Source organism: Aquarana catesbeiana, linkage group LG04 (genome assembly GCF_042186555.1).
Source record: "Aquarana catesbeiana isolate 2022-GZ linkage group LG04, ASM4218655v1, whole genome shotgun sequence".
In the NCBI taxonomy this organism is placed as follows: Eukaryota; Metazoa; Chordata; class Amphibia; order Anura; family Ranidae; genus Aquarana; species Aquarana catesbeiana.
The window spans coordinates 688488507-688511449 of NC_133327.1; the positions used below are offsets into that span (position 1 = coordinate 688488507).

At 47.0% G+C, this 22943-nt stretch overlaps 1 protein-coding gene across 3 annotated transcripts in view; it reads right to left on the minus strand.

Annotated features, from left to right (window-relative positions):
• LRFN2 (leucine rich repeat and fibronectin type III domain containing 2) overlaps nt 1–17351 on the minus strand; it is a 767606-nt gene extending 750255 nt beyond the window's left edge. For 2 of the 3 annotated variants that reach the window (XM_073628765.1, XM_073628764.1), the window contains exon 1: nt 16043–17345. The gene's annotated coding sequence lies outside the window, so the exon portion shown is untranslated. Of the gene's footprint in view, nt 1–16042 lie in introns of all 3 variants that reach the window. The other variant, XM_073628763.1, reaches the window with a different exon arrangement.
• Nucleotides 17352–22943: the final 5592 nt, after the last annotated feature.

Below are 22943 nucleotides of genomic sequence, written 5' to 3' on the forward strand. Positions count from 1 at the left end.
TTTATAGTAGGGTTAAATGTTTAAATGTATATAGGTGGTTTGTCTATGATAATTAGTTGAGTGAACACAGGTGTGTACTGGACTGGGTGTTGATAAGAGAACATAGTGTGGTTTGGCTTTTCACACACAGCCAGAAAAGCCTGACGAAGAGCGACTTGCGCTCGGAACTGTACAGTGGCTTGCTTGTATTTGAATCATGTAATGGAAGAATTTTCAGTTAAAGGATACTTTTTGCATCAAAGCATCGTTCCACGTGTTTTTCCTATCCTTTATGGTGGAAGCTTGGGAGTCCACCCTGACGGTGCCTTGATTGATTAAGGATTGAAAGAGAAGAGGGTAACCCACCTGATGTTTAAATAATAATAATAATAATAATAATAATAATAATATTAATATTAATAACAATAATATTACCAGTAATAATAATAATAATAATAATAATAATAATATATTACTGGTATTGTTATTATTATTATTATTATTATTATTATTATTATTATTATTATTATATTACTGGTATTATTATTATTATTATTATTACTATTATTGTTATTATTATTGCTGTTGTTGTTGTTAATACTAACTATAATAATAATAATAATAATAATAATAATAATAATAATATATTACTGGTCTCATGATTATTATTATTATCACTATTATTGTTATTATTATTTACATTTTTTTTTTTTGGTTATATTCCTTCGGCCCCTATCACTATATATATATATATATACCTCCACTGTCTCCTTGTATACCAGCTGTCTGTTGCTGGCCCTGCAAGGTGTACACTTGGCGCGGAGTGATTCATCACGTCTTGTTAGCGGTTAACCAGTTAGTATTTTCCCCTCTAACCTGCGATTCCCTCCAGATTGGAAACTACGGTAAGACGCGTCTTTGTGAACATTAATAAAACATGATGCATTACCCACCGAGAGCTCCATAATCTAATTGCCAAATGTAGAAGAAAACATTGTCAGCGGCTTCCTTCCTTCCTGCACTCCGAGAGAAGAGCCACTGACGTCATCCCGCAGTCCGGTGATCCCCGGAAAACCCGAATCATGTGACGCCATCGCCGCGCTGAACCCTGAAAAGCTTCCAAGTTTTTAGAGGAAGAAGCTAATATAATATCTTATCCCTCGTTCACATTGGAGCGACTCGTCATGCGATTTGGCACGTCGCCCCCCATTGCCAGAAATCGCACTGTTCAAATGTGGCGCGACGGTGCTGCGTCAATTTGAAAAAGTAGTTCCTGCATTTACTTATGGTGATTTCGGGTGCGACCTGCATTGATCTCTGTGCATGAAAGCCGCCCACTGATGTCTTCCAGGTCGCGCTGACATGCGGCTCTGAAATTGTGAGTTTTCAGATGAAATCGCACAATTTCAAAGCCGCAGTCAATGTGAACGAGGGCCAAAAGTCCGATCGATATTGTTGTTTTGTTTTGGATGGAGTAAGGGTTAGAGCCTCTGCCGGGTTCCTAAGCTGGCTACACGCTGTTCATTTAGCGGATTGGCTGCAGCAACGTGCTGTGAAGTGTGTGGCCACCCTGGAGGTGGGTGGAGGAATGCCCGCTGGGGCGTTGTATTCTGTCCATGCTATAGACAAAGGATGGCGACAGCGCGGTCACACATTTCTATTGACGTTCCCCCATGATCGCGCTCCTCATGCACCCTGTGTGGCATGGAGCGGCGGGGATCTGTGATCGCTGGATCCTTTGGACACAGATTGGGGTAAAGAGCCAATTACAGCGGCACTTCACCATGTGACCAGCTGTGACCAATCACAGCTCATTACAGTGTAAACTGGATTTGCCAGTTATCGGCAGTCCTCTCCTCACACTGACAGCGCATGAGGAGAGCCGGTAAGTGGCAATCCACACAGGGGGCATCTACACTGATAATCAATGTCCTGATGAACAGTGCAGCACAAACAGTGCCCATCAGTGCTGCCTATCAATGCCCATCAGTGCTGCCAATCAGTACAGCCTCATAAGTGCCTCCTCATCAGTGCCCATCAATGCCCATCAGTGCCCATCAGTGCCGCCTCATCAGTGCCCATAAGTGCCGCCTCATCAATGCCCATCAGTGCCACCTCGTCAGTGCCCATCAGTGTCGCCCCATCAATGCCCATGAATTCCCATTAGTGCAACCTATCAGTGCTCATCAGTGCTGCCTCATCAGTGCTCATTAGTGCTTCCTCATTAGTGACCATCAGTGCAGCCTCATCAGTGCCCATAAGTGCTGCCTCATCAGTGCCCATCAGTGCAGCCTCATCAGTGCCCATCAGTGCAGCCTCATCAGTGCCCATCAGTGCCGCCTTGTCAGTGCCCATCGGTGCCTGTCAGTGCAGCCTAATCAATGCCCATCAATGTCCATCGGTGCCCATCAACGAGCCTCATCAGTGCTCATCAGTGCCCATCATTGCAGCTTCATCAGTGCCCATCAGTGCCCATCAGTGCAGCCTCATCAGTGCCCATCAGTGCAGCCTCATCAGTGCCCATCAGTGCCGCTTCATCAGTGCCCATCAGTACAGCCTCATCAGTGCCCATCGGTGCCTGTCAGTGCAACCTCATCAATGCCCATCAATGTCCATCGGTGCCCATCAGCGAGCCTCATCAGTGCTCATCAGTGCCCATCATTGCAGCTTCATCAGTGCCCATCAGTGCCCATCAGTGCAGCCTCATCAGTGCTCATTAGTGCCTCCTCATCAGTGCCCATCAGTGCAGCCTCATCAGTGCCCATCAGAACAGCCTCATCAGTGCCCATCGGTGCCCATCAGTGCAGGCTCATCTGTGCCCATCAGTGCAGCCTACCAATGGCCATCAGTGCAGCCTCATCAGTGCCCATCAGTACAGCCTCATCACTGCTCATTGGTGCCTCCTCATCAGTGCCCATCAGTGCAGCCACATCGGTGCCGATCAGTGCCGCCTCATCAGTGCCCATCAGTACAGCCTCATCAGTGCCCATCAGTGCAGCCTCATCAGTGCCCATCAGTGTACATTAGTGAAGGAGAAAAATTACTTATTTACAAAAACTGTATAACAGAAACAAAGAAAAACTTTTTTTTTTCAAAAATGTTGGTCTTTTTTTCATTTGCTTAGCAAAAAATAAAACCCAGAGGTGATTAAATCCCACCAAAAGAAAGATCTATTTGTCTCCAAAAAATAACAAAAATCTCATATATGTACAGTGTCGCACGACCGCGTAATTGTCATTCAAAGTGTGAGAGCGCTGAAAGCTGGAAATTGGCCTGGGCAGGAGGGGGGTGACAGTGCCCGGTAGACAAGCGGTTAATACCCCCTTAGTGTCATAAGGTCATTGACTTTCTTATTTATTTGATTTTTTATTACACATTACAGTTCAGTGATGACCTTCAGAGGAAGTGGGGAAGATGTGATGGATCTTCCTTCTCAGAGAAGGCTTCTATCGGTGGACCCCCCCCCCCCCCCCCCGGTTGGTGTGATATACAGTAGTGATGAAGACGGCATCATTGACCCGTGTTCTTGCAGGCTGTGAGATTTAGCAACAAAGCCGCCACTGAATCATCGGAAAATCTGCGAGATTCTCATTTTTTTTTTCCCGGGGAGCGACGTTCCACACAGATACGCCTGATTGGTAACTGTGGAGCTCACAATATCATTTTCTGCGGTAATGGAGGTTCTAAGAATAGTAACAATGTATCAGAGGCTGAAAGAGAAACTTTGATAAACGCCATTAACTGCGACGCTGGAGAACACGGCGTTCACACGGCGTTCACACGGTGGTCACACGGCGTTCACACGGTGGTCACACGGCGGTCACACGGTGGTCACACGGCCGTCACACGGCTGTCACGCGGTGGTCACACGACGTTCACACGGTGGTCACACGACATTCACACGGTGGTCACACGGCTGTCACACGGTGGTCACACGGCTGTCACGCGGTGGTCACACGACGTTCGCACGGTGGTCACACGGTGGTCACATGGTGGTCACACAGCGGTCACACGGCTGTCACGCGGTGGTCACACGACGTTCACACGGTGGTCACACGACGTTCACACGGTGGTCACACGACGTTCACACGGCGGTCACACGACGTTCACACGGCGGTCACACGACGTTCACACGGCGGTCACACGACGTTCACACGGCGGTCACACGACGTTCACACGGTGGTCACACGACGTTCACACGGTGGTCACACGACGTTCACACGGTGGTCACACGGTGGTCACACGGCGGGGTTTCTGGACCTTTGTACCAGGAGGGCGTCCAATGGGTCTCCGGAACGGCACTCTACCACCAGCAAGGTTAATGGGTGCAGGGATCTCCAAACTACGGCCCTCCAGCTGTTGGGAAACTACACTTCCCATGAAGCATTGTAAAACTCTGACATCCACAGACATGACTGGGCATGATGGGAATTGTAGTCCCTGAACAACTGGAGGGCCGTAGTTTGGGGACACCTTGATTAGGTCCGGCTATTTTTTTTTAAGTTTTGTATGGAGGGTTATAACCTCTGGCTGATTTCATTGCTATTCAGAGCTCCTTTAGGGTTCATTCACCCATGCTATAGGCTCCTGAAGGGCATTCTTCTCCCTTTTCAGAGGGTGTTTGGCGATGGGGTTTTATGTTGCCTCCTCACCGTCTGTTTAACCCTTAAAAAACCCGCACCACAGCAACACAACAGTAGCAGTGGGGCCAGTGGGAGCCTGTAATGCAGGGCGCAGAGGAGCCGCTCCCCCCCCCATCCATGCATCCGGGCCCCTGATCTACATGCAGGGCACCGGACGCATGGATTCCAATGGAAGTTTTTTTTTCTTTTTGAAGCATGTGATTGGAACCAGAGGCTCTAACTGGCTTAAAAAAAGGGTGGGCTCGGGGCGCAGAGCACTGCGCCCCGAGCCCACCCAGTTGTGTGACAATAGCGAATGACTATATCAGGAAGCAGGTCCTAATTTGCCAGATTCTCCTCCCAGCCAATCAGGAAGCAGGTCCTAATCCTGATTGGCCGAAAGGAGAAGAGATCCTATTGGCCTAGGAGGAGGAGGGACGAGACTCACGGCCGCCGTGAGGAGACACAGAAGAAAGTGTTGCCGGGAGGGAATCGCTGCCCACACCATAGATGGGGTAAGTGCAACCGACCAACCCACCCACGGGGGGGGTGCATGTGACCCGACCGACTGGGGGTGGCTGTGGGTGCATTGTTTGCCCCCCCCAAAAGAAGCACCAGCCGCCACTGAGTGGGGCTCCATTCAGCAGGCAGTACTGCCCCCCCCAACGCACTCCGGAAAGGTTTTACTCCCATTTTTTTCTATTCAACACTGAACTACTTTAACTGGTAATTGCGCGGTCATGCAGCGTTGTACCCAAATGAAATTTGTATCATTTTTTTTTCCACACAAATAGAGATTTCTTTCGGTGGTATTTGATCACCACTGGGGTTTTTTTTATTATATAAACAAACAAAAGCCAAAGATTTTGAAAAAAAAGATATTCTCTATTTTCTGTTATAAAACATCCAATGAAATCGAATTTCTTTATAAATTCGGTAATTTCGGTATTCGGTAATACGTGCAGCAAAATGGGCCGGGTCACAGTTGTGACCCCTGCGACCCCTGTAGCTACGCCACCTGCTATCAATGAAATTTGGGAGTGTACGAAGAAACTTCCTTGCAGCGGGGTCCATTGCAATGATGAAATGCTCGTTATTTCTAGGGGTATCAGAACAGGCACCGGTACTTACCGGCTTCACCTCCGGAAGGTTCTAACCCCCCTTCATGACCAGGCCATATTTTGCTATTGGGCACTGCGTCACTTTAACTGGTAATTGTTCGGTCATACAACGCTGTACCCTAACAAAATTTATATCTATTTTCTTACAAAATTAGAGCTTTCTTTTGGTGGTATTTGATTGTCACTGTTTTTTTTTGTCATATAAACAAAAAAAGACAAAAAAAAAATATATATTTTCTGCTGTAAAACACATCCGAATTTATCCAAAGTTACGAATTATCCGAAATGACCAATGCCGTATCTAAATGAATGGAACATAACGAAGTAATAATAATAAATAACAATAATAATAATAATAATTACTTTTTTTATCATTATTATTATTTATTCATTCCGTTGCATTTGTTTAGAAGTTACGAATTATCTGAAATAATGAATGCCGCATCTAAACGAATGGAACGTAACAAATTAATAATAATAAATAAAAAGTTTTTATTATTATTATTATTATTAACATTATTATTATTTATTCATTCCGTTGCATTTGTTCAGAAGTTACGAATTATCTGAAATAACGAATACCGCATCTAAACATATGGAACGGAACAAATTAATAATAAATAATAATAAAAAGTTTTTATTATTATTATTGTTATTTATTATTAATTTGTTACTTTCCATTCCTTTAGATACACATTCATTATTTCGGATAATTCATAACTTCGGATAAATTCGTATTCGTTACATTTACTAACAGCCAAATTTAAAAGGAAATTCCAATACCTATAATTTAATAGTTAGTTATTCTTTCAAATTTTTGGATTTTCTTTCTTATTTGCGGATTTTCGGATTTACAAATTTACGAATTTTCGAATTTATAAACTTACGAATTGCAATCAAAACGAATGACCCCAAAAAATGCAAACAAAAACAAAAAAAACCAATTAAAACGAAAAGGAACACATTTTTTTGGCAGTGCACATGTCTATCGCGCGTGCGCATTATTCACCGCAGCCAAGCCTTGTTTCTGTTTCAGTTTACTATGGCAACCATATACAGCCAATAGGAGCCGATCCTGCTGCTGCCCAGCTTCTCAATGGGGAGGGAGTGACGCGAGATCTCGTGGGGCGGACGCCAACATCAGGAAATGACCCACCCCTGGCATATACACAGCATTTTTCCAGAACATAAAGCTTGCCGGGAAAAAAAAAAAAAATGAACAGCTTATGCGCCGGTGACATCAAGAAAGTTAAGGATTACACAGAAAGCACACGGTACAAAAGGTTACATTGATTCATTTTAAATAAATTTGCTTGAATGGGTTTACAAACGCTTTAACGACCAACGACTCATTCAGCAGTCAGCGGGGTTCCCCTGTTGACAGCTGAAGTGTAAACAAAGTCCGCAATTAAAGCAAAAAAATAAAAAAGCAGTCTGGCAGTGTTTATCAACAACATTGCTCAGCCGCTGTAACAGAAAGATAAAAAGAAACATTATTTTTTTTGTATCTTTCTGTTTCTTCATCTACAGATCAAAGGGATGAACTTCCATTTGCAAATGAAGTCAGTTTAACCACTTCCATAACGGGCCTATTCTGGCACTCCTCTCCTACATGTAAATATCATTATTTTTTTTTTCTAGAAAATGACTTAGAACTCCTAAATATTATATCCGTTTTTTTTTTTTTTTTTTTTTACCAGAGACCGTAGGGAATAAAATGGTGGTTGTTGCAACTTTTTATGTCACATGGTATTTGCACAGCAATTTTTTAAACGCATTTAAAAAATTAAAACAAGCTGTTTTATGATTAAAAAAAAAAAAAAACAGTCAAGTTAGCCCAATTTTTTTGTATAATGTGAAAGATGATGTTATGCCGAGTAAATAGATACCTAACATGTCAAGCTTTAAAACTGCGCAAACTGGTGGAATGGCGCCAAACTTCGGAGATTTAAAAATCTCCATAGGCGGCGCTTTAAATTTTTTTACAGGTTACCAGTTACAGAGGAGGTCTTGAAATAGAATTATTGCTCTCACAATGCTCGCGGCGATACCTCACATGTGTGGTGCGAACATCGTTTACATATGTGGGCACGACGTACGTATGGGTTCGCTTCTGCATGCGAGCGCGCGTGGACGGGGGCCCTTTGCTTTTTTTTTTTTTTTATTGTTTATTTTATTTTTTATTTTTTTACACTTCCCCTTTATTTATTTATTTTTTAATCACTTTTATTCCTATTACAGGAAATGTAAACATCCCTTGTAATAGGAATAGGGCAGGACAGGTCCTCATTATGGAAAGATGTGGGGTCTGTATACACGGTTTACAACTGCCGGGGCCGGTCGTGACATCATAATGTCGCGCCTTGCCTCCAAAGGAAGGTCATAGAGACTGCCGGGGACCATCTGGACCGCAGTATTCTCAATGGTGAACTTCCGCCGGTGGCAAATTCCTTCTCCGGCTCGCCGATCGCACAGGCGAGCCGGTAGAAGCACCAGAGGGCGGGGGGTGTTTGGTGTACGAAGGGGATTTGATTTTTGGTGCTTTGACGTGCAAAGTTGTATTTCGGTGATGGGGTCTCTTTAAAGATGGTTTTCTTGCCCTGCAATTCCTGAAGGATCAGTGGAAGGTGCCAGGAGGGAGGGCCTTGGATGGAGCCCCCTGTACTGTATATATAATTATACTGATCAGCCTTCTAGATACAAAACATCTTTCCCATGGAGAGGTCTACAGATGTCTCCTCTTTGGGGACATGTGCGCCAACTACAACTCCCAGCATGGACTGATACTGGGCCTGAGACAGATCATACTGACATTCCTCCCCCCACACCCCTCTGAGTTATGGTCAGCCTGAGGTCCCCAGAGCTGAATGCCTGATCTGGAATCTATAGATTGGTGGTCAGACCACCCATGGTGAGATTTGGCATCCCTCAGTAGCTCCAGATTAACCCCTTGTTGTCAAATGCCAACATTGCAGCTTAAAGATCGGTTGTCAATGAACTACAAGTCCCAGCGTTACTCCTGACATCACTGACATTGTTTGAAGAACTACAGTTCCCAGCATGTGCACTACAAGTCCCAGCATTACTCACTATATCACTTGTATTGTTGAAGAACTACAACTCCCAGCATGTGCACTACAAATCGCAGCGTTACTCCCAACATCACTTCCACTGTTGAGCAACTACAACTCACAGCATGTGCACTACAAGTCCCAGCTTTATTCCTGACATCACTTTTATTGTTGAAGAACTACAAGTCGCGTTGTGTGCACTAGTAGTCAATGCACTACAAGTCCCAGCATGCACAGCCTGCAGCACGTCTGCTTTTGAAGAACTACAAGTCCAACAATGCATAGCCTGCAGGGCCTGGGTGGACAATGGACTACAAGTCCCAGCATCTGTACCTTGGAGCATGCTATCTCTCGGGAACATGGCATGTCCTGCAGCGCTCCTATAGTCTGTGAACCACAAGTCCCAGCATACACAGCCTGCAGCACTTGTATAGTTGAGGAACTGCAAGTCCCAGCTGTGCATGCCGTGATTTTGGTCAACGAATTTTCCTAGTATGGAGATTCCGGAGAAACTACAAGTCTCAACAGTGTCTCGTGGATGAACAGATTCCCGCATGATATGATATGTAGTTCTTCAATACCCTAGAGGTTACCTTTATCAACAGTCAATGAACTACAACCCCCAACATACCACATACTGCAGCGCTCCTATAGTCAATGAACCACAAGTCCCAGCATACACAGCCTGCAGCGTTCCTATGTTTAGTGAACTACAAATCCCAGAATACACATCCTATAATAGCTGAGTCCAACATTTTATGGGGGGGCATGGATGGTCAATGAAGGTCAATAAACTACAGGTCCCAGGCACATTCTTAACATCACTTCCATTGTTAAGGAACTACAACTCTGAGCAAACCCTGCAGGGTTCCTATATGTGGTGAACTATAAGTCCCAGGAAACACAGACAATAGCTGAGGAACTACAAGTCCAACAATTTATGGTGGACATAGATTGTCAATGAAGGACAGTGATGGTCAATGAAGGACAAGTCCCAGACCACATTCCTGGCATCACCTCTGTTCTTAAGGAACTACAACTCCCAGCATACCCTGAAATGTTCCTATGTGTGGTCAACTAAAAATACCAGAATACATATCCTGCAATAGTTGAGGAGCTACTGGTGGTCAGTAATGGCCAATGAAGGACAAGTTCTGCCCACATTTCTGGCATCACTCCCATGGTTAAGGAACTACAACTCCCAGCATGAGCGCCCTGCAGTGCCCTTTTGTTCAGTTAACTACAAGTCCAAGAATACACAGCCTACAATAGCTGAGGTACTACTAAGGAACAGCAACTCCCAACATACCTGGAAGTGTTCCTATGTGTAGTGAACTATAAGTCCCAGAATACAAAGCCTACAACAGCTGAGTTACTACTAAGGAACTACAACTCCCAACATACCTGGAAGTGTTCCTATGTGTGGTGAACTGTAAAAACACACAGCCTACAATAGCTGAGGAACTACAAGTCCAACAATTTATGGTGGGCATTGATGGTCAAGGAAAGCCAGTGATGGCCAATGAAGGATAAGTCCCACCCACATTCCTGGCATCACTTCCATGGTTAAGGAACTACAACTCCCAGCATGAACACCCTGCAGTGCTCTTATGTTCAGTTAACTACAAGTCCAAGAATACACAGCCTACAATAACTGAGGAAATACAAGTCCAACAATTTATGGTGGGCATTGATGGTCAACGAAAGTCAGTGATGGCCAATGAAAGACAAGTCCCACCCACATTCCTGGCATTACTTCCAAGGAACTACAACTCCCACCATGAACGCCCTACAGCGTCCTCTGTTTGGTGAACTACAAATCCCAGAATACACATCCTATGATAGATGAGGAACTACAATTTATAGGGGTGGGGGAGGGTGGGGTATAGTTTGGGGGACATGAATGGTCAATGAGCATCAAGTCAATGAGGGTCAACTCCCATCATCTGCACTTGCCAAGGAACCGCAAATCCCAGCATGCAAACCCTTTACAGCACTTTACTTTTGTACGAGTTTTAGTGCGATGGAGGATTTTTGGAGTAGGGGTTGATTTTACCCATTATGTTTCTGGCCGCCATCTACAGTATTTGGCACACACTATACAATCTGATTGTACAATCTCCATAATATTTACCAAATCGATATAATAGGACGTGCCTAGACATTCCATTCAACGTGTCCTTTGCACTACATGGTTGATGGTAGATCTCGAGGAGATTGTATAGTGAATGGCCACCTTTGAATCATGGGGGCCATACCACTTTAGTGCCGAGGACAGTGGTAGCTCTGTTCATCTATAATAAGAGGCCCCTACAAGCGCTGAGCACGTTCACATCCCTCCCAAGCGTTTCGATGACTATCCCCCCTCCAGATGAGATATTGTCCCCCTCCCCCCCTCGATAAACCGGCTCGGAGTATACTAGAAGGCGGGGGGTATTACAATATCACTCCAATCTGATTATATTAAGCACTTGGCATCCGATTCCACGGCATGGATTCCCATCAGGGCACGGCGGACATTGATATCTCCGGGAATTCCGACACGCCAGTCAAGGCGTCTTCTCCACTTCATCACAGCAGCACCAGAATGATAGGAATATATATATATATATATATATATTTATATATATACACATATATACAGCCCTGATACTGAGCCGGGTATGTGGACAGGGGAGCCGAGCTCCACCGATATCCTCCAATCACAGATCGTTATGCAGCGTCCGGATGAATAATATAATCAGACATCGGGATATGTTCCCAGGGAGCAGCGATGTCTCTTTATAGGGGGGGGGGGGCAGTCGTTTTCTGGTTGCTCGTGCTCCATCGTACACGGCTACATTTAGAGGGTCTCGTATTGAGAAGTGAAATGACCTGAGCGGGGCGGGATCGCACATTTCTATGTACAGAGCTCAGCTTCAATAGAATATTAACTGCGTCAGGTAGATCTATGGCAGGGTTGGGATTGTGCGGTAACCCTGGGCAACTGGACGTTCCCTTATAGACAGTTCAGTGCGGTCTGTGCAGCGGAAAGGTTGTGTCTGATTGGTGGTTATAGGTTAATGTGTGTGAAGTGTGTAAGAGCAAGGTTGTGTGTGCGTGTGTAAATGATCGTGCATGTGTGTGTTAGAAGGAGAGAAGGAGGGAGAGGAGGGAGGAGGAGAAAGGAGGAGAAAGGAGGGAGAAGGAGAAGAGAGAGAGAGAAGGAGAAAGGAGGAGAATGAGGAGAGAGAGAGAGAAAGAGAGAGAGAGAAGGAGAAAGGAGGAAAATGAGGACAGAGAGGGAGAAGGAGAAAGGATAAGAATGAGGAGAGAGAGGGAGAAGGAGAAAGGAGGGAGAAGGAGAAGAGAGAGGGAGAAGGAGAAAGGAGGAAAATGAGGAGAGAGAGGGAGAAGGGAAGGAGGAGAAGGAGGAGAGAGAGGGAGAAGGGAAGGAGGAGAATGAGGAGAGAGAGGAGAGAGAGGGATAAGGAGAAAGGAGGAGAAGGAGGAGAGAGAGGGGGAAGGAGAAAAGAGAAGGAGAAGAGAGAGAGAGAAGGAGAAAGGAGGAGAGAGAGGGAGAAGGAGAAAGGAGGAGGAGAGAGAGGGAGAAGGAGAAAGGAGGAGGAGAGAGAGGGAGAAGGAGAAAGGAGGAGAAGGAGGAGTGAGAGGGAAAAGGAGAGAGACAGGAGGGAGAAGGAGAAAGGAGAAACAGGAGAGAGAGGGAGAAGGAGAAAGGAGGAGAGAAAGTGAGAAGAAGAGAGACAGGAGGGAGAAGGAGAAAGGAGGAGAAGGAGTAGAGAGGAGGAAGAGCAATGGGAAGAGGAGGGAGAGGGTGAAAGAGAATGGGAGAAGGAGATGGGGAGAGAGACAGAGTGAGAGTGAGAGAGAAGGAGAAAGGAGGAAAAAAGGAGAGGGGGATGGGGGAGAAGGAGGGAGGGAGAGAGAGAGGCAGAGGTGTTAAAGGAGAGGAAAGAAAAGGAGAGACAGAGAGGAAGGAGAATGAGGTGGGAGAGAGAAAGGGGAGAAGGAGGGAGAGGGAGGGAGGGAGAGAGAGGAGAGAAAAAGAAGAAGAAAAGAGGGAGAGAGGGAAAGGAGCAGAAAGAGAGAAAGGGAGGCAGAAGGAGAGAGACAGATGAGTGAGAAGAGAGCAAGGGAGAGAGCGAGAGAGAGAGGCGGGAGATGGAGAAAGTGAGGGGGGGAGAGTGGAGGAGAAGGAGAGAGCAAGGGGGAGGAGGAGAGAGAGAGAGAAGAGAAAAAAAAGAAGAGAGATAATGAGAGAAGGAGAAAGAGAGAGAGGAGAGAGAAGGAGAGAGGGTGAAAGCGTACGGGTTGGAACTTGGAGGGAGGGGGAAAAAGAACAGAAAGACAGAGAGTGTCTGTGTCTGTGAGGTGTATGTGTCTGTGTCTGTGTCTGTGAGGTGTATGTGTCTGTGTCTGTGTATGTGAGGTGTATGTGTCTGTGTCTGTGAGGTGTATGTGTCTGTGTCTGTGTATGTGAGGTGTATGTGTCTGTGTCTGTGAGGTGTATGTGTCTGTGTCTGTGTATGTGAGGTGTCTGTGTATGTGAGGTGTATGTGAGTTGTATGTGAGTTGTATGTGTATGTGAGGTGTATGTGAGGTGTGAACATTTTACTATTAGCCCATGAGACGTGTCATTTAAACACTGACCCCCCTTTAGTTAAGCACAGACAGGTCTACTTTTCAGTTCTTGCCTTCACAGATATGTAATTACATTTCCCGGATTTATGGTATGTGACCCTTGCACCCCTCTGACAGTATACAAACGACGCGCAGCGCAAACGCAAACCCCCAACAAGCTCTGCGTATTCCTCACATCGCTGCAGAGCTTTGAGACTTTTGTGAACACGTTAAAAACACACGGGAAGGTGTATGTGCCACCGACAGGCTGTGCAGTGCATACATATAAGCCGTATCGTCATACTGGGGGGGGGGGCACGCTCACCAGCAGATGCTCACTTTTAACACCGAAGGCTCAAATCCCATAATTAGAAGCCACAAACCTTCTGAAGAGAGCTGAACACAGCATCATCCCACCAAGACACAAACCCGTTTTGGGAGAAAAATAAATAAAATAATTGCCAACATGATGTTCTTCCAGCCCTAGTTCCTAGGATATTTTTTGTTGTTTCTGTGAGGGATAGGTATCATACAGGGTGAAGTAGTTTGGACTAGTGTTGAATTTCTATTTTGAAGCTGTCCAATCATTCCAGAGCCCCCCCCCCCCCACTGTTGACATTAGCCTTTTATGACAGACAGGTGACAGCTTGTGCTATGGACCCGTCTATCTAGATTTTAGCAGTGTGAAAGCTGCATTGTCGAATCGCGTTAGCCTCATCGAGGACATTACCTGCTCAGAACATTCCATATCACTGAATCGTGTGCCTGACCCATTAAAAATCATCTCCGTAACCCCTTTCCATACAGGGCTCTCCCATATAAACCAAACCATTACCCAAAGCCAACTGAAGGTTCATTCAATTTTGCAAATATTACCCAATTTTTTTAAAACCAAATATTATCCCCACCTCTACTAACTCTCATCTCCTTAACCCTTTACCAGGACTGGGTTCTTCCATATAAACCAAACCATTCCCAAAGCCAAATGAAGATTCTTTCAATTTTACAAACATTGACCTTTTTTTTTTTTTAACCCCACCTCTTCTAAAATGTCATCTCCTCAACCAAACCACCTTTCCTCAAATTAACCGAAAAATTATTAAATTTTACAAACATTGACCTTTTTTTTTTTTTTTTTTTTTTTTACCATATTTGGCCCCCACCTATTCTAATTGTCATTTTCTCAACCAAACCTTTCCGAAAGCCAACTGAGGATTCATTCAATTTTACAAACCTTACCCAAATTTCCACCGTTACTTCTTCTAAATCTCATCTCCTTAACCCTTTTTTAGACAGGGCTCTCCCCCATATGAACCAAACCATTCCCAAAGCCAGCTGAAGATTCATTCAATTTTATAAACCTTAACCAAATTTTCACCTTTACCTCTTCTAAATGATAAATCTTATCCCCTTAACCCTTTTCCAGACAGGGCTCCCCCATATAAACCCAACCCATCCCAAAGCCAACTGAAGATTTCATTCAATTGTACAAACATAGACCATCTTTTTTTTACATATTTCACCCTCACCTCTTCTAAATCTCATCTCCTTAACCCCTTTTCAGGACAAGGCTCCCTGATATAAACCCAACCCATCCCAAAGCCAACTGAAGATTTCATTAAATTTTACAAACATTGACCATCTTTTTTTTTTTTTTTTTTTTTTACATATTTCACCCTCACCTCTTCTAAATCCCATCTCCTCAACCCCTTTCCAGGACAAGGCTCTCCCACATAAACCAAACCATTCCCAAAGCCAACTGGAGATTTCATTCAATTTTACAAACATTACCCAATTTTTTTTTTTTTTGCCATATACGACCCCCATGTCTACTCCCGATACCCTCTCCACATCGCCAGATTCTCCACATCGTTAACTCCTCCAAGGCTTTTCTATTTCAGCAGTCTCCCACTCTTTAGGAAAGCTCACCAGTATGCAAAGGCTAATTAAATAACTACTAAAAAAAGACTTTGCCAAATTTGCAGAGCAGCATCTCCTCCCACAGACCAGAGGGACAAAACAAGCTTGAAGATCAGTGTCTGATCAAAGATTGCCGGGCTAAAGGAAATGCAATAGAAACCAATCACGTCTGAGAGAGGTATATGTCTAACTGCAGGATGAAATATTAATTAGCAGTATTTACATTGCACTGCATAATGCATAGGGTGCACCATCTGTAAAAACTGGTTAACCAACGTTCACATTTCATAAATATTTAGAAAATTGCCTTGGCGCCCCAATATCTCTTGCAAGGTGCAGCAGACCTTTCATCACGCACAGCCCTCACAAGCTCAATTTTTTTTTTTTGGACCTCTACAAGCGCCCACCAAGCCTTGGACCCCTCCCTCCTCTTCAGGTAAGCCTAAACAGCAGAAGACATAAAAGACCAGCTGTGCCCCAAGTCATGTACAGCCTTAAATTCCCCCCATCTCACTCATCGTCTTCCTTTCCAAGCCTCGAACAGGTTCAGGTTTTGTCATTTTCCGTACCTGCAGCCACTTTTCATTGAACACAACCATTCAAAGCCAACTTGAAAATTGGTACCCCCTTTTTTTTTGGACAACCCAAAACTTCTGGCATGCAAAAAAAAAAAGGGAGGGGGGGGGGGGGGTCTCTGCTTAAGGCTTACCTGCTAAAGGATGCATTTATCCTCTTTTACCAAAAGGAACGGTGGTGCTTGGATAAAAATAAGCCACGCATCCTGCACGGAAGGACAGATCCAAGTCCTCTCCTCTCCGAGTGGGAAATTTCAGACAGGAATTGCAAAGCAGCAGCAAAGCCCGGTGAGGTGGATCCTTGGGTTTCCTCCTGATACAGTACAGTATATCCAAAGCGTTTGCAGGTGATAAGCCACCACAGATCCAACCCTTCGGTTTCCCCCTCTAAAAAAACCCCTTAAACCAGAAACCCTTGATGGATTTTGGATGGTGCAGCCGGTAGACCTCTACGTGCACATTTAGGGCATGGGAGGGGGATGCAGAACTTCCAACCAGAGGATTGCAGGAGAGACACCGATGCAGAGCCAGAGAGAGAGAAGAGCTACAGTAGGAACGCCTGATCTGCTGTTATCCTTGTGAATGCGATAGATGGCAGAGCCCTCCACAGCTCGGGAAAGGGAGAATAGACACACATTCAAGCAGCTTAGGGGGTTTTTTTTTTTTACGCTTTCCTTGTAATAATTAAAAACAACGTTGCTTTGCTGCAAAGCTGTAGAAGCCACCAGTTATCCACTTATAGTTTAAAAAAAAAAAAAAGAAATATTCCAACAAATGCAAAAAAAAAAAAAAAGAATTTGTGAAGAGAGAGGAGGAAAAAAAAAAAAAAGGAGCCTTGTGTTCAAGCAGATTGGCTGTAATTCTGTGGCAAGGCTACTGTCCTGATAATCCTTTGCGTAATAATAGAAACTTAAGCTTGTGTAGACACTGGCTGACATGCCAAATCCTCAGATCAACACTCAACATTGGTCGGATGGAGGCATGTCACCGGCTCTGCGATTTGGAGAGGAGAAGAGAGAGAGAGAGAGAGAGAGGAGAGAGGAGGGGAAGGAGGAGGAAGGAGAGACTCTGCATTTAGGAGCTACAGTGCAGCTCTGTACCGACACCACCGTCAACATTGACATGCATGTCCTTTAAAGCAGTATTCTTGCTATTTATTTCTTTTATTTCTTTTATTTCTTTTATTTATTCCTTTTTTTTTTTCTTCTAAAGATTCTTCTAGATTGTAAGCTCCTATGAGCAGAGCCCTTCAGATTCCTCCTGTATTGAATTGTATTGTAATTGTACTGTCTGCCCCCATGTTGTAAAGCGTAGCGCAAACTGTTGACGCTACAGTATATAAATCCTGTATAATAATAATAATAATAATAATAATAAGTAGTTCAGCACCGGGATCAATAAAAACAAAAGCAGCTTTCACTGCAATGTCCTCCTCCTGTCTGACGCTGCCCCCCCCCCCCCCCCCCCGGCTCACCAATATGAGGTTCAGATCTGGTCTTCAGGGTTGAATAATGACTGGTATTGTCCAAACCTTTTCTAGGCTTTCATTAAATGCCGGATTACCAAATAGGCAGAGTAGGCAGCAGCCTATGGGCCCCACAGCATTTAAGGGCCCTGCAACAAACGGATCAAATCAAGTCTGATAGGAGCAGCGCAATCTCTACTGGGAAAGCCCAATTCGAATGCAAGAGCCCGCGTAGTACCGGTGCCCAGGCTCAGTGTGTCCATTCACATCCCAACAAGATACATAGATGGATGGAGCCGGCGGCACTGTAATTCATGTAGCATGTTTATTGGTTACATAAGGGTGACGATAAAGCAAGAAATCTGACACGTTTCGGCTATAGACCCCTTTCACACTGAGGCAGTTTTCAGGCGTTTTAGCGCTAAAAATAGCACCTGTAAAGCGCCTGAAAACTGCCTCTCATGCCCCCCCAGGGTGGAAGCCCGAGTGCCCGAGTACACTGGGGCGGTGCGCTTGCAGGACAGGAAAAAAAGTCCTGCAAGCAGCATCTTCGGGGCGGTGTGGGAGCACTGTATACAACGCCCCTACAGGTGGGGGGAATACCCCTACTTATTCACCAAAAAAAGTGTCACATAGAAAAAAAAAACACACAGTTTTGTAGATCCATCATCAATCATGCCGGCCGCCGTGTGCCTGTTGAAGACTAACTGCTAACTGTCTGCTCCTCCTCCTGACAATTCTTAAACAGGTAAGGGGCGGCCCACCTTGTGACGTCACCTGGTGGTCCCACCCCCCTGTGACATCACCGCCCGAAGAAAACCTTATCCAGTGGACACAGCTGGTGACAGATTGCACCGTCTTCTGAGAGGATGTCTTATGATATCCACTCCGATTGGACGCCTAGGGGGAGGGGAGGAGATGCACGGCGGAAGCCGCCATGGAGGAGAAGAGCTGGTGGCCGATACCTGGATGCCAAATCACAGCTGCTGCTGGTGCCCTGATCCCTGCCGCTCCTCGGATGCCCGATCCCAGCCGCTGCTTGGTGCCCTGATCCCTGCCGCTGCTCGGATGCCGATCCCAGCCGCTGCTTGGTGCCCTGATCCCTGCCGCTCCTCGGATGCCCGATTCCAGCCGCTGCTTGGTGCCCTGATCCCTGCCGCTCCTCGGATGTCCGATACCCGCCACTGCTTGGTGCCCTGATCCCTGCCGCTCCTCGGATGCCCGATCCCAGCCACTGTTTGGTGCCCTGATCCCTGCCGCTCCTCGGATGCCCGATCCCAGCCGCTGCTTGGTGCCCTGATCCCTGCCGCTCCTCGGATGCCAAGTCACAGCTGCTGCTGGTGCCCTGATCCCTGATGCTCCTCGGATGTCTGATCCCCGCTGCTGCTTGGTGCCCTGATCCCTGCCGCTCCTCGGATGCCCAATCCCAGCCGCTGCTTGGTGCCCTGATCCCTGCCGCTCCTCGGATGCCCAATCCCAGCCGCTGCTTGGTGCCCTGATCCCTGCCACTCCTCGGATGTCCGATACCCGCCACTGCTTGGTGCCCTGATCCCTGCCGCTCCTCGGATGCCAAGTCACAGCTGCTGCTGGTGCCCTGATCCCTGATGCTCCTCGGATGTCTGATCCCCGCTGCTGCTTGGTGCCCTGATCCCTGCCGCTCCTCGGATGCCCAATCCCAGCCGCTGCTTGGTGCCCTGATCCCTGCCGCTCCTCGGATGCCCAATCCCAGCCGCTGCTTGGTGCCCTGATCCCTGCCACTCCTCGGATGTCCGATACCCGCCACTGCTTGGTGCCCTGATCCCTGCCGATCCTCGGTTGTTTGATCCCTGTAGCTGCTTGGTGCCCTAATCCCTGTCACTCCTCGGATGTGCGATCCCCGCCGCTGCTTGGTGCCCTGATCCCTGCCGCTCCTCGGATGTCCGATACCCGCCACTGCTTGGTGCCCTGATCCCTGCCGCTCCTAGGTTGTTTGATCCCTGGTGCTGCTTGGTGTCCTAATCCCTGCTGCTCCTCAGATGCCCGATCACAGCCACTGCTGTTTGCCACCCCCACAAACAAAAAGCCACCAGCTGCCACCGGTTAAAAGCCCATTGGGGAGATTTCCCTTCACTTCCTGTCCCATAGCCACAAACAGGAAGTGAGGAGAAATCCCTACAAATTGAGAGAATCCCTGGTTCTCACCAGAACTAGTGTCCCCATTGGAAGATTTCCCTCTATTCCTGCCCTGGTGACAACCCAAAATTTGTGATTTTCTTTCGCTTTCGGTGACAACGGTAAACAGTAGGGTGAATCTCCCTAATTGGGGCACAGACAGCAAGAAAAACCCTCTCCACTCAAAAAAAATAAAATAAATAAATGCCTTTAGTTATACTTTTAAGCAAAATATAACAAAATCGATTTAATTTCTCTATACTGTAATGACATATTTATAAGTTTTCTGATAAAAAATAAATAATTAAACATTACTCTCACAGTAAATTCTGGAGATGTTTTATGTTTTTCTGCCTCCTGTAGTCTGTATGATCAACCTGCAATAATAGGTGATATGAAGGTGAATCTGTCTCCCTATCGCCCCCCACTGGCAGTAAGTACATGCTGCACTTGTTCATGCATTGTAAGTAAGGAGCTCTATCTCTACATGTGACTCTCAAGTCTTCAGTGCAGACAAGCGTTGACAGTCGTTCTGCATGCGGGCTGCGTTTGTTGCCTCTGCCCCGAGTTGCACGCAGGCAGCCCATAGGGGAGGATGCAGATAGATAGAGAGGCTGCACAGACACAGCCACATACTAAAATCTGACATCAGTGCAGAAGCACAGATCCAGATGTAGACTGTCTGCCAGTGACTGCCCGTCCATACGGGGCAAAGGGGCATCGCCCCCCCCCCCCCCCCCAAATTCATGCGCCCGGCCCCTAATCTACATGCGAGGAGCTGGACACATGGATTTCAATGGGGTTTTTTTAAGCACATGATTAGAGCCTGAGGCTCTAATTAGCTTAAAAAAAAAGGGTGGGCTTGGGACACAGAGCACTGCACCCGAGCCCACCCACTTGTGTATTGGAATTAATATTCCCTATTGTTTTCCTGATTCTCCTTCGGGGCCAATCAGGAAGCCGGTCCTGGGACCCGATTGGCCAGGGAGTTTTAGGGCTCCCGGCCAATCGGGTCTCTGGACTCACTTCCTGTTCGGCGGGGAGGAGAAGCAACGGCCCCGAAGCGAGGAGCAGCAGCCCTACCATCTGCTTCCTAAGGTAAGGAGGCCTCTGATCACCGCCTTCCCATCCGTCTCCCACGGGAGGGGGGGGGGAAATCGCGCCTTCCTGTGTGTCTCCCACGGGGGGGGGGGTGTAACACCGCCTTCCCGTCTTTCTCCCATGGGGGGGATCGCCGCCTTCCCGTCTGTCTCCCATGGGGGGGTTACACTGCCTTCCTGTCCATCTCCCATTGGAGGGGATCACTGCCTTCCTGTCTGTCTCCCACGGGGGGGGTAACACCGCCTTCCCGTCTTTCTCCCATGGGGGGGGGATCGTTCCCTTCCTGTCTGTCTCGCACGGGGTGGGGATCGTCGTCTTTCCATCCATCTCCCACGGGGGGGTCGCTGTCTTCCCGTCCGTCCCCCATTGGGGGGGATCGCCGCCTTCCCGTCTGTCTCCCATGGGGGGGGGTTACATTGCCTTCCTGTCCATCTCCCATTGGAGGGGATCACTGCCTTCCTGTCTGTCTCCCACAGAGGGGGGTCACCGCCTTCCTGTCCATCTCCCACGGGGGGGGGGTTGGGAGATCACCGCCTTATTGTCCGCCTCCCATGAGAGGGGATCGCCGCCTTCCCATCTGTCTCCCACGGGGGGGTTAAACCGCCTTCCTGTCTGTCTCCCACGGGGGGGGGGATTGCCACCTTCCTGTCTGTCTCCCACAGGGGGGGGGTCGCCGCCTTCCCGTCTGTATTATCGCCGCCCTCTCGTCCATCTCCCATGGGGGGGATTGCCACCTTCCCATCCGTATTCTCCTGCAGGGGGGGGTGGGGGCATTGGTTTGCTGCCCCCCCAAACATTGAGCACTAGCCGCCACTGCTGTCTGCATTCCAATCTGGGAAACTCTGGGCAACTCCTGCAAAGATGTCAGATTTTGACATGCGTTTCTGTCCATGCAGCTGCTGCATTTCCATCCACCTCTATGTGGTAGGCCAGGCCAGGCGGTAATAACACATTCAGTCTCAGTGCAAGTGCCAAGCCTGGGATCCAGGGCCCTAAATAGGCTCTGTCTGACCCAAGATGGCTGCCAATTCACATTGGGTGCTTCCCCAGTGACCCAGGAAACCATAGAGGGACTGTGCTCCTCCTGGCTTCCTTTCCAACTGCAAGGCCACTGCGTAAGAGCACCACCTGCAGTGAAAAAAGTAGACTGCACCTGGACCAGACGCAGGACCGGACACAGGACCGCACAATGTGGTCTTCACGCAGAACGGATGTCAACATTCTTCTGAATGAGGCCTCAGGCTCCAGTCAGATCCAAGCTTTCCGTGAGCGTGCGAAAAATGCGCGTTGTGCGTGCCAGTGTTGTGTCTGTGAGCTGGGAACACACGTGAAATGCACGTATTCCCGACCCCCCCTAGAGAAACGCGCTGCACTTTAGCAGAGGTACGGGGGTGTGCCATCGATTACTGATGGGCACCGCAGTGCCATTTTGTGCGCACTAAGTGCCATGTGATTCAGTGCGGCGCGGTGGACTTCTTTGCCCCCCGATTCTTGCGGGTAGGGCGGCCCATTGAAATGAATAGGTTGCTGCGACTGTAATGTGCATGCCCATATGTAAACAGAACCTTATTCGCACCTCAAACACGTCCAAGAGAGGAGAGTTTTTCGCCCGCGCCAAAATGTGTGACACGTGAGACAAAATGTGCAGTTAAAAAAACAATAAAAAAAAAAACGGGCAAAAAAAAAAAAAAAAAAGGTGCAGGAGCTTCCTTGGCGTGTTTGTCGCAGGTAGGACAGGCCAATACAAAAGAATGGGCGTAGCGTGAAAATGTGCAACAAAGATGCACGAAAAAAAAAAAAACGCAACGCTGTGGGAGCAGCCTGTTATGCGCCACCGACCGATCAGATAGACGTGATGTTTCCCATCTCTCTATTACAATGAGGATCGATTATTCACTGCTTGTATTTTGTGACGTGTTCAGTTTTTGGGGCTCATTTACACCACAATCTCTGCCTTCACCGTGCGTTTCTGCATGCGCGGTTGTGAGTGTTTTCAGTGCATTTGCAGAGCTTTTTTAAAAAAAAATCATTTTTATTCATATTCTTTGCTAAGTTTCATGCACATGTGTTTTCATACGTTCACGTGCGTTTGCGGTACAGTGCGTTCATGCACTTTTGGTGCACCTCGGTGTGGAAAAACGCACTGCAGTGGTGTAAACTGGGCTCAATGGAACATCATTTTTTTTTTTTTTTTGGCCTATGGGTCTGTACTGCGTCTTTGCTGCGTTTAAAAATATTTACCATTCACCATTTGGTGTAAATGAGCCCCATAAAGCGGATCTCTTATTCAGATTCACATTTCACATGAGTGACGGGGG